This window comes from Helianthus annuus, chromosome 6 (assembly GCF_002127325.2).
Source record: "Helianthus annuus cultivar XRQ/B chromosome 6, HanXRQr2.0-SUNRISE, whole genome shotgun sequence".
Classification (NCBI taxonomy): domain Eukaryota; kingdom Viridiplantae; phylum Streptophyta; class Magnoliopsida; order Asterales; family Asteraceae; genus Helianthus; species Helianthus annuus.
Window position 1 is genome coordinate 37924584 of NC_035438.2, and position 13143 is coordinate 37937726.

The window sequence follows — 13143 nt, forward strand, 5'->3', positions numbered from 1 at the left end:
TACATACACTGTTACTAGACTACCATACCATCGTCCTCGGTTGTGCAGGATACATACGTAAAACCTATGTATACTTATGCTACTCACTGTCCTCAGGTTGCGAAGGACACTCACGTAAAACCTACGTGAACTTATACTTACTACTGCCTCGGTTGTGTCAGGCACTTACGTAAAACCTACGTAAACCCCCGCGTACCCCTAACCTCGGTTGTGAAGGTTACTTACGTAAAACCTACGTAAACTTGTACGTATTACTGTTCTCGGGATATGTAGAACACTTATGGTTACGAATAGTCTAGTGGTTATACAACATGGGAAGCCCCCACCAATAGAACGTACTATCGGCCCAGTAGAGCCACATGTTACAAACGAATATACTATCACGCATTTACTTTCTGTGAACTCGCTCAACTAGTTGTTGATCCTCTGTTACATGCCTTGCAGGTCGTTAGATATATGGAGCTTGCACAGGGAGGAGCTGGTCGTTGTGGGCTTGGATCGTGATTGTCTTGCTAAACACTTATGACATTACATACTTATTTATGTTGGGTTTTATCTATACGCTTCCGCTAAACAGTGATTACTTACTTATGTTTTGGAACACCTTTCATATTGGTGATTGAATGGCATTTACTTTTACTTATTAATTACATGTTCAATATGATTGGTGGCTTGATCCTGGTCATGTCACGCCTCCAAGCGGTGGTACTCCGCATGTGGATTTTGGGGGTGTGACATATATGGCCTTGAGACTTCTTCTATGGGGCTATTCGCTAGCACACGGATCTGTGTATAGGTGGTCAATGATTTCTATTGTTATTACGCAGTCCATTGGCATTGTAGTGGGTTCCATTGCCCCAATATTTAGATGTTTTACGGTCTCAAGCTTCAAATCGTTTGGTAATCAGAATAGGAAACATTTTTTGGTGTTTAAAGTCTAGAAGTACTGGACTCAAAAATTGTGTGAGTGGAAAGAAAGTGCTATAAGATTTTTTTCAAGTGGTCGTTGTAAGACCCTTGTTAAAAGGACGGGATTTAATAATAATTAACATGAATTTCATACTAAATCTGAGTTTACAAAAAGAAACGTTTTTCATATTTGTAGACCAACATATTCATGATACGTACAAAACAAGTTTTTAAAGTAACACCTACTAGTCTACTACCGACTAGTTTAAACATTCAAAACGTAGTTAACCAATCATTTACAACATAATCATTGTCTAGACAAAGTTAGTTTAGCGCGGAAGCTTCAAAATGTGTGTTCGGTTCTTTGTAGCATGCTTGATCATCATCCGATTAATCCCGATCTTTACCTAGAGTCAAAACCATTAGTAATGTTAGTTTTGACATTTGAATTCAGTGTACAAACAAGTTCCAGCTTCAGAATATATATAAAAAATATAAATTTTTAATTTTGGTTCTGCCGCGTGTCGCGGGAGAGGTCATCGAATCTGTCGCGACTCGCGACGGCTTCCGCGTATCGCGGGGGTTGCCAAGGATTCTTCCGCGTGGCGCGGGAGAAACCTTTTTCCAGCAGGTGCATGTTTAAATCCTGCATTTCTGCCCAGCTCCGGAAATTCACAATTTCCCACTTTAAATGGTCATAACTTTTTACTCGCTAGTCCGTTTTAACTGATTCTTTTTCCTATGAGTCCGTAATATAATTACGGATCTAACCATGTAAATTTCACATCACAGAAACCGAGTTGCCAGCGTTTCGTTCCCGATTTCCTTATTCCGATTATCCAACCCATTAACAATAGTTACATTATACCAAATTTCAGTTTCTTATTATTCTTAGGCATGGTTACCTAATTCCCCGGGCTTATAACCTTGGCCTAATTGCGCCATTCATGGCTTTGTGTTCCCTTAGAACTAAAAGCTTGTTTCCTCGGAATCCAAACATTCTGTTTCAAGCGACATTTGCAACTTACTTCTTATTGTTTGATCCGATATCCCGGATTCACAAACTTAAAGTATCATAGCTGAATTCATAAGCGTAGTGCAATCCAACACTTAACAACATACGAGACTTTCAAGTCGCTATTTTCATGATTCTTTTATCGCATCAATTTGACCCGTTTGACTATCTAGTGAAGACCATCACTTTATTAACAAGCCAAACCCAGTTCCAAATCTTTATTTTGACCCGTTTGATGGTCCAGTGAACTTCGCCACTTTTAAGACACATCAAACGCATCTATTACACTACAACTTCATTTATACATTAAACCCAAACATATACGCATAATTCAACGAGACTAAGGTCACGTACCTTTAGAGCACACCTTTTCCTCGTGTATCACTTCCGGCGTGTCCGCTTGACGGTCCGGATTCTTTGCCTAAAGAGTTCAATTCATAATAAGTTTAGAACTCTTTCATAAGCTTTAACGCATTATTTTCTAAAATGGTCAAATCTGCGTTTTCACTTAACTTTTAGCATTTTAACTCTTAATTAGGCGTTTTATCAAACACCTAGCGGGTCAGATTTCTACATGATCAAAACCAAGTTCATGACTTGAAATTATCACCCAAATTAACTTCAATTAGACAATTTTGACCTATGTCTTAACATCAATATTTTTGAAGTTACCTCTTGAATTCAGATTACACTAAAACAAGAGTCTTAATCTTAGTATTTATCAAGTTCTACTAACTTATTGATCACTCACTATGATGATTATGAACCTTACAAATATCATGCAAGATTTTGACAAGAAATCTCTTAGGGTTTGTCCCTAAACCTTATATCACTTCCAATTTCATATTTACAACACATAATCAAGCTCAACACCCGATTTCTATCACATACAAGGAATTCGGGTTGAATCAAAACAACCTAATTTGACGTACCTTATGATCCCCTTGACAAGGCGATCACGAATCTAAGTTCAGATTTCAATTTTAACTTGGTTTTAGCCTTCAATTTGAGAGTTTAGTGAATGTTAGGGTTTTGAGAATGGGGGTCGCCCTTCTCCTGCTTCTGGTCGAACCAGACACGTTAATGGTGTGTTTGGTTTTTGTTTTATTAAACTTAATAACATAAGTTTCAATTTTAATAACATAGGTCCTTCCACTTTTATTTAGTTTATATCTTTGGCATTTTAAATTCATTCATGTTTTTAAAATAAGATAACTAAATAACTGGGTTATTTATTTCCTAATTAGCTCGTTCTCGTTTATTTTGTACTTTATATAATGCTAATATAAAGCCTTTTTAAATTTCGGGGTGTTACAAGTCCACCCCCTTAAAAGGGTTTCGTCCCTGAAACCAAAATACATACCAAATAACGTAGGGTAGAGCCGTTGCATATCCTCTTCGGACTCCCAGGTGTTATCCGAACCTTTCCTATGTTCCCATTTAACCTTCACTTGGTTGATCTTTTTGTTTCTCAAACTCTTCACTTTACGATCTAAAATCGCAATTGGCTTTACTGCATAGTTGAGACTGTTATCCACCTCGATATCATCGTAGTGGATACGAGCGGTTTCATCTGCTAAACATTTTCGGAGATGTGACACGTGGAATGTGCTATGTATCCCACTCAACTCCTCGGGTAGTTTGAGACGGTAAGCTACCTTACCAACTCGTTCAACGATTTTGAATGGCCCAATAAATCTTGGGCTCAATTTTCCTCTTTTTCTAAACCGAATTACTCCCTTCCACGGCGATACCTTCAACATTACCCTATCGCCCACTTGAAATTCAATTGGCCTCCTTCGTTTATCCGCATACGACTTTTGTCGATCCTGAGCTGCTTTTAAGTGAGTTCGGACCAAGTCGATTTTCTCATTCGTAGTTCGGATTACATCGGTATGAGCTAGTCCTCGTGGACCGACTTCTCCCCAACACACCGGGGTTCGACACTTTCTACCATATAACATCTCATATGGGGCCATTCTTATGCTCGCATGATAGCTGTTGTTATCTGAAAATTCAACCAAGGGTAGATAGACATCCCAGCTACCTCCGAAGTCAATAATGCAAGCCTGCAACATATCCTCCAATGTTTGTATTGTTCTTTCGCTTTGCCCATCTGTTTGTGGGTGGTAAGCAGTGCTAATGAACAGTTTGGTTCCCATTTGTTCTTGGAATTCACGCCAAAAGATTGAGGTAAACCGAGTATCTCTATCAGACACAATGGATATCGGTACCCCATGACGTGCCACGATTTCATTGGTGTATACCTCTGACATTTTCTCGGACGTATAAGTCTCTCGAATCGGAATGAAGTGAGCGTTTTTCGTCAATCTATCCACGACTACCCATATAGCATCAAACCCGCGGTTGGTCTTGGGCAGTTTGGTCAGCAAGTCCATTGTGATTTGTTCCCATTTCCAAACTGGTATATCCAATGGTTGCAACTTACCATATGGCTTCTGGTGTTCTGCTTTGACTTGCAAACAGGTCAAACATTTCTCTACATATTTCACAATATCCCTTTTCATTCCGGGCCACCAATAATTTTGTTTTAAATCTGTAAGTCCCGTAAACCGGATCTGTCAATGATATCAAACAACCTATTGATTGTGTGGAATCCAATCAATAAGTGATTCAAGAAATAAGATGAAAACGAACAAGAACACCGAAATAACTTTCAACACTTGCACACGATTCTATTACTTGAAAAGCAAAACCGTCTAGTACAAGTGTTCTACACCACAATCACCTCTCTCTGACTCTATAGGAAATTCTGAAACAATTAGGCTCAAACCTAAAAACAAGTTAGAAACTTGTTTATATACATAGACAAGCCCACTTCCCTACATGGGCTTCCCTTGGGCCTGCTTGGCCCACATGGCCTAAAGCTTGGCCCAAGTGACCTATAAAGGTTCAAAACCTAATATTAACTAACCCGATAAAGCCCAGTTCGTAACCATAACCCGTTGTGTTAATTTGATGCGTCAGTCTCACACTTTAAGGCCTAACAATCTCCCCCTAGACTGATGCCATCAAATTGTCTTCATGACATGAATTCAGCAACGTCTTCAACGAAGTCGATGGTTGTCGCTATGCTGCAGATGTTGTGGAAGTTCTTGACTTCTGAACTCTCAGCACTGGGTCTCTTTCTTCAGCTCTTGTGGTTAGCTTCATATCAGGATCTCGATCAGCATTTGCTTGAAGATCTTGTCGAAAAGAATGTGAGAGGAGGATTCTCAACAACTCTTTTCTTCTTCATTCCTTTTTGTGACACCCCAGGGAAACCAGTAAACGATACAACTCAACTAGCTTCCTCAGTAACCGCATGCTAAATTTCGGGACGAAATTCTTTCAAGTTGGGGATAATGTGACAACTCGAGTTTCCGAGATTCCACTTTCGCATTTATTGCACGTTAACTGTTGTTCATCTACACAATTTGTTTGCTTGTAACTGTATACGTTTTGATTTGATAAAGTGTATTGTGAGTGTTGCATGGTTATGTGTTATTTTACGAATGATTTGACAAATACATGAACTTGGTGATGAAACTGTAAATTGTATGTCTTGTGCATGTATTATGTAATAGATAATACTTAAGGGTGTTTAGTGTTAATTGTGAAAGTAAAACAAAACCCCTTAACCCTAATCATTCTCACCAATTTCAATCATACGGCATTTCAAATCATCCTCTCTACAACCATTCCTCTCATCATTCTTGGCTATCATTCTTGGCTACACAAGTTCTCTTGCATTAATCTTGATCTTCCAATCCATTCTAGAATCAATATAAGGTAAACGTTTAATGATTATTTGTTGTTAATCCTTGATTATGTGATTCATGCAAACCCTAGCTCTCCAAACAATAGTTCTGTGTTTATTGATCCTTCTGATTGTTGTGAAATAGTTTATGAACAGTTGTGTAATCACTTGCCTGGTGTTAAGATGCTTGATATGTTAGAATTGTATGATTATTGATTAGATTACAACATTGCCAATGTGTGAAAATTAGGGTTTTTAGTAGTAAATGTAACTGTTCCATTGATTATGTAAACTGGTTTTGGAAATCACGTATGTTGATAACTCGGAGATTGTGTCAGGGTTTTGTGAAGTAACAAAGTCCGAGTTTTGCCATGCTTGATTGATCTGAGTTTTGTAAATTGATGAATGATCTGAGTTTTGATTAACATGTATGATCCGAACTTTTATAAGATGAATGGTCCGAATTTTTCAAATGTTATGTAGTCCGAATTTTTCAAGGGGTTTAGTCTGAGTTTTGAGAATGATATACATGATAGGTCCGAACTCTTATGATGCACACAAGGTCCGATTTTTACAAAAGGATATAAGGTCCGACTTTTTACAAAAGGATATAAGGTCCGAATTTTTACAAAGGGATGATTGGGTCCGACTTTTGATTCATGTATATAGTCCGAGTTTTGATTCATGTATGTAGTGCGACTTTTGATTCATGTATATAGTCCGAGTTTTGATTCATGTATATAGTCCGAGTTTTGATTCATGTATATAGTCCGAGTTTTATTTCAAGTATATAGTCCGAGTTTATGCTTTGATGGTGGTCCGAACTTTATAAGAGATACATATGGTCCGAACTTGTTGATGATAGTATAGTCTGAATTTCATGAATAATGTTTGGTTTGAGTTTGTTTGATGCTATATAGTCCGAGGTTGTATGTGATACATGATCTGAGTTTTATGAATAATATATGATCCAAGCTTCCTTATAATGCTAAGTTCAAACCCTGTATGAGGAACACTTTGCATGCTCCTGGATGTTACTGTGTATTACTGTATATAACTGTATGCTACTGTATGTAACTGGATGATACTGTATGTGTGAACAATCTTTCTCATATCATTCTGTACACAATTATCACACGGATCACAGTTGTTTGGACATCAAGGAATTGTAAACCCTAATTGAACGTAAACACTTACATCGAGTTTATGTGCAATGTACCTTAGGTCGTGTGTAACGGACCTAACCATTAATTAACACTAGAAGCAATAACAAACCGAGCAAACCATGGTGAGTTCACACTCTTTACCAAGGCATGGGATTCCCGGGGATTGGGAATGGGTTGAATGATGGGATTGAACAATTTCTCGTACTTACACGGTTACTAGACTATCTACCATGGTCCTCGGGTTAAGCAGGACACTTACGTAAAACCTACGTAAACAAGTACATGCTACTGTCTTCCGGAGTCAGGAAGGACACTTACGTAAAACCTACGTAAACCCCACGCGTACCACTGTCCTCGGGTAAAGAAGGACACTTACGTAAAACCTAAGTAAAGCTTGTACGTACTACTGTTCTCGGGTTAAGAAGAACACTTATGGTTACAAATAGTCTAGTGTATATGCAACTATGGGAAGCCCCCACTAATAGAACATACTATCGGCCTAGTAGAGCCACATGTTACGAAACAAACTTACTATTACGAACTTACTTACTGTGAACTCGCTCAACTAGTTGTTGACTCTCTGTTACATGCCTTGCAGGTCGTTAGGTACATGGAGCTTGCACTGGGAGGCGCGGTCGTTGTGGACAAGGATCGTGAATGCTTTGATTAAACATTTGACATTTCATACTTTACTTATGATTGGGCTTTTACTCATTTGCTTCCGCTAAACGTTGAATTTATACTTATGTTTTGAACACCTGTCATATGGATTGGTTTGGTTAAATTACATTTACTTTTACTATTTACGTTGTTCTACATGATTGGTGGCTTGATCCTGGTCAGTCACGCTCCCAAGCGAAGATACTCCGCGGGTGGATTTTGGGGGTGTGACACTTTTTCTTTCAAGCAGGTTCATGGTACTTCTTCAAATGTACATTCACTGTCAGACGACGTTTCATATCCGGTTCTTCTGACTCAGGTACATCTTGTTGTTGAGCTGCTCCAGGCTTCTTCAACAACTAACAGCATCTCAGTCTTCATCAACCCCTGTTCTTGATTAAAATCAAGTTCTGCACATGCTCACAAACTCATAAGCAAAGATTTCTTATGCAACAGGGAGAGTACCATATGAACACCAGGTACATCCAAGTACGTGTACTCGAATTTCATAATTTAAATTCTTTCAACTTTTGATGATCATTCAAATCTTCAAGAACGGCTATATTTTTTTTTAATTTTAAGTAAACAAATAAGCACTCTATTTTTGGATTTTTGATTTTATAGAAAAACAAGACAATATTTTTGTATTTTTCTATTTTTTTTTTAATTTTTTTTTAATTTTAAGAGCAAGAAACAAATAAGAACTCAAAATATAAACAACTACCATAATATACAATTACAATTGCAATGGGATCAAAATTCGTTCTCAGGCAGACTAAGGAACACTTTTCAGTACGAACCTAATCAAACTGGTCTATGCGATTGCCAATATGTTTGTCCACTTAAACTTTAACGCTCAACTTTCAATTTTTCAACTTCGTGATATGCTTAAGGTAATATTATACTATAATACCCGTGTGTCCCATTCCAAGGCATACCCCCGCGATCAAGGTAAGCACAACGATTCATCGTAACATGTGAGTATACTGATGTCATCCTTTTTGATTTACAACATTAGACCATTGGTGACAGGTCAGTACTTTCATACAGCAGAGCGACCAATGATTTTGTCCAACGAGGGCGAGGCAAATACCATTTTGGTACGAATTTAGCTCTTTGAGCATTGGGAATTTTCTCATTTTGAGATTATTATTCCTTAGGGTTTTTGTCCTCTTTGGGATCTTTTAAGATATCTTGACTGTGTCTAGGTCTGCATATAATCTGGATGCAACAGAAGGACAGCCAAGATATCCCCGGATGATTCAACAATATAAAGACCCGAAACCTCAGATGTTGGCTATCTATCAACGCAAGATTTAAGACCATAAAATCATACGCCGTTGGTATGTTACCCACATGGTACATAGTTCGTTATGTTTATATCACTTAGTATCTTTTATCATTTTGAGCGTCAAGCCTATCAACATATCGCAGTAGATCCTAGTCTTTTCAGCTATGGCACCTTACATGTGTTAGTCAAACCCTTTAACATGAACATTTATTTCACTTCTCATATCATGCAATTTATCTTTTTGGCTTTTTCATTTTTCTAATGTTTTTGTATTTTTCTCATTTTCTCCCCCTAAAGCAATACATATATATACAGCAAACTCTTTTGTACAAAGACTTTCAAAAAGATGAATGAAACTTTGATGATGAGTCGAGACCGTGACGAGACCTCCTTAACTCGAGAACGTGGATGTTGGATCTAATGTACGGCGGTGGTGAAGGACTCGAAAGCGTTAAAAGATGGAAAGTTGAATTTGAAAGTAAACAAATTTTCAAAAGATTATGTCAAATCAACAAATCACCGAAAATTTGTGAAAATTTTAAAATCAAGATATTTCCAAAATTTTAAAAATTACGTTTAATCCTTTTAACAGCCTTTTTCAAAATCAAAACACCAAAATATAGTTATTTTTGATAAAATTTCGATGAACACTACGAAGAACGCGAAGAACACCGGACCAAAAATAACGAAAATCTTGAATCTTTGATATCACACCGAGCCTAGAAATAGGTTCTAATGGCTTTGATACCACTTGTAAGTCCCGTGAAACCGGATCTTTTAATGATATCAAACAACACCAAGTTTGTGCGGAATCCAAACTTGATGTGATTCAAGAATAAATACGAAAAATATGAAAAACACGAAGAACAAGGAACAATACCGAATCACCTTTAAACACTTGCACACAATTCTATTACTATGAATTAGCAAAACCGTCTAGTACAAGTGCTCACAACCAAATCGCCTCCCACTTTGTGTTTCTCTAGAATTTCTGTCACTAGCAGGTTCAAACCCTAAAACAAGTTGAAAACTTGTTTATATACATAGACAAGCCCAATTCCCTACATGGGCTCCCCTTGGGCCTGCTTGGCCCACATGGCCTAAAGCTTGGCCCAAGTGACTTATAAAGGTCCAAAACCTAATATAACTAACCCAGTAAAGCCCAGTTCGTAACCATAATCCGTTGTGTTAATTTGATGCGTCAGTCTCACACTTTAGGGCCTAACATTTTGGTAACTAAAAATACCCCACTTAGCTTGGCATTAAGGATGTCTTAAGATTTCTTTTGTAATGCTTGACAAAGTGTATCGGTTCTTCCCAGTACTTCTTTTTTTCTTTTACTTCTGTTCGTTCTCACTTCTGACGTCTGCAGTGGTGTGATGGTCGACTAGAACGTATCCAACAACAAGCACAACGTTCTGGTTTTTTAGTTTTATAATAATAGGGTGGACTGGGCTTTGTATAATTGTATAATTATTTGGGCTTTGTATAATTAGGGAATTGGGCTATCAAATTATTTGGGCTATAAACAATACATTCTTCCAAACACGTTTATGGATACAATATTTGGGCCAAATATAATTATCTGGGCTATATAATGTTCAGGGGGTCGAAAATGAATATACCTATTTTTTTTATAAAACCGGGGGGTCAAAAACGAATATACCTAAAAATTTCTATACGAAACGTACATACGTAACACTATTGAGCGAAAAGTTCGGGGGTCGGGCGCCCCCCGGCCCCTTAATAGCTGCGCCCCTGCAAATCCTCATACTCATACACCTTTATTTAGCTCTTTAGGGTAACTTTGGTGATTTCATCCTTCAAAACCGCTCACTCGCTTTTGTGGAAATTCTTCGCAAACCGTGAGTTCATACTTGACCCTTTTACGCTTTAAACACTATTTGGGTTGCAATATGTATCCATACTAAATACACATACACACACATATACAAAAAAAACTTATGCAAACACTCGATCCTTAAGCATGCTTATTTGTTATGCTAATTTGTTATACATGCTAGAACATTCTTATGCTTTGCTTTATATCATTAACCTTACACACCTCCCTTAACATGTATAGCGTTATAAGATTCACACACCGCCCGTTTTGTGAGTAATTGTTAAGTTATTCTTTATGGTCATATTACTCCGGTGATAAGGTTACTGATGCGTGTTAGTGTATATATGTTTTTAGATATATATTTAAGCCCTTTTTACACTTTTAGCCAAGTTTTAAATTTATAAAACACGATATTTACTAACACTAAACACACATATGGGCAAGTGCACCCATCGTGGACGTAGTATAGTGTTGGTAAGATACCGAGGTCGTCCAAGGACACAAGAGCTTTTAATACCGGTTTATCCTCAACGTCTAATCAAATAAAAAAGGTTAGAAAAATGTTTTAAACTAAGAAAAATAAAAACTAACTAAATGCTGAAAATAAAAATAAAATAAAACAGATAGACAAGATGAATCACTTGGATCCGACACGTGTATTAGTATAACCTTTGATTATTTTCGCACTTTTGCACTTGTTTAAGAGATTATCTTAGTTATTGTAGTAGGCCCCTCTTTTGAAGGCGACGTTACCCTCAACCCAGTAGTTTGAGTCAGCAAGGATACAATCCTAAAGGGTCGGATTATTGAAAGATAATGAATTAAGTTATTAATGCAAATTGTGGTAGGCCCCGCTTCTGGCGGTGACGTTACCCTCGGCTAAGTAGTCTGAGTCAGCAGGGATACAGTCCTAAATAGCCGGGTTATAGTATTAATAGTAGTTAACTTATGAGGGGGTCAAAGAGTTTGGATCCCCGCCATCCAATACCTATGGGCATTGAAGGAGATCCTACTAAATTTGACCCAGGTCCCAAGCAGGACCTCTAAACGCTGAACAAGGGCAAGACCCTTACCAAACCGTTCCCTTAACCCCCGACCAGGTAGCCAACATACCTCCATATAGACCGTGGAGATATGAATGGTGAAAATCTTTTATTTTATATAGACAGTAAAATAACGGCAAGACACCACGGACAAACGATAAGGAAAGATCACCTTCAACATAAGTAACTAGTTATTAAAGTCATTAATACAAAACCAAATAAAAAGTGCAAAAGATTAAAAATAAAAAGTATTATACTAAACACTTGTCTTCACCAAGTGATGTAAGAGACTTAGGCAAACATGGCCTTGATTGTCAAGAACTCTTACGATCAATCTTGGATCCCGAGACGACTCACACACTCTACGATGGACAATGGATGATGGTGGTGGATGATGGTGTTATGGTGGTGGTGGGTGGTGGATGAGGTGTGAGAGAGGTGGTGTGCCAAGGGATGAGAGAGAATGAATCCAAGCTCCTCTATTTATAGGCTGAACAGAAGGCTGGACACGGCCCCGTGTCCGCTGGACACGGCCCCGTGCCCGCCTGACACTCTCTCTCTTCATTAATTGTAATTGCGAATTACAATTAATGCGCCTGCTGTACTTTCACCACGCCCCCGTGCTCGCTGGACACGGGGCGTGTTCAGACTCTGTTTCCTTCTTTTTGCCTTGTGAGGTGCCGTTGAGGGTCCGGGCAGTCCACTTTTGTTCCTTTTCTTGTATTTATGGTAGAATTAGTGGTCTTTTTGCTTCTTTTGTGATTTTGAGCTCATTTTATCCTGAAAATACAAAAGGAAGACAAAAACACTCTTTTTCCAACATTAGTACTTAAAAAGGGTTAGTTTTATGCCTTAATTGATGTGTTTTATATGTTGCATTTTACACACATCAGTTACGCTAGGGCAAAACTTTGGATTGATAGATAGTCTTTTGCATGCTAGTATGATAAATAATTTAGCAAACTTTAAACATGTGGATTTGAGATTTATTCATACTTATGCTATGTAAACATACTAGTACGTTCACCGACATAATTTGTGTTGATTGGTATTTTATACATGTTATCACGAGAAAAGACTTAGGGTGGATTTAGATACTCACCTAATTTAAATTATGCATTTTTGATATTTTTAGTTTGAAATTTCAATTGTTATACTTCTCTTTTTGAACAATGTAATGCTTGTTTTGATCAAATGAAATGAAATTTTGAATTTTAATCTATTATTGCAAATTTAGTGTTATGTTATCTTTGAGCAATCTATTACGTTTTGCTTCGATGTTTCCGCCATTGGTTGGGGGTGTGACAAATTCCACCACTCTATATAGTGTGGTCATGACCAAAACCGCCATCCACTATTTATTTATTTAATATATTCCAAAACATCAAAATCATCATATGGGGCTCGTGGTTGCCGTGGATTAAACCACGCGAACCACAATGGTTCAATAAGGGTG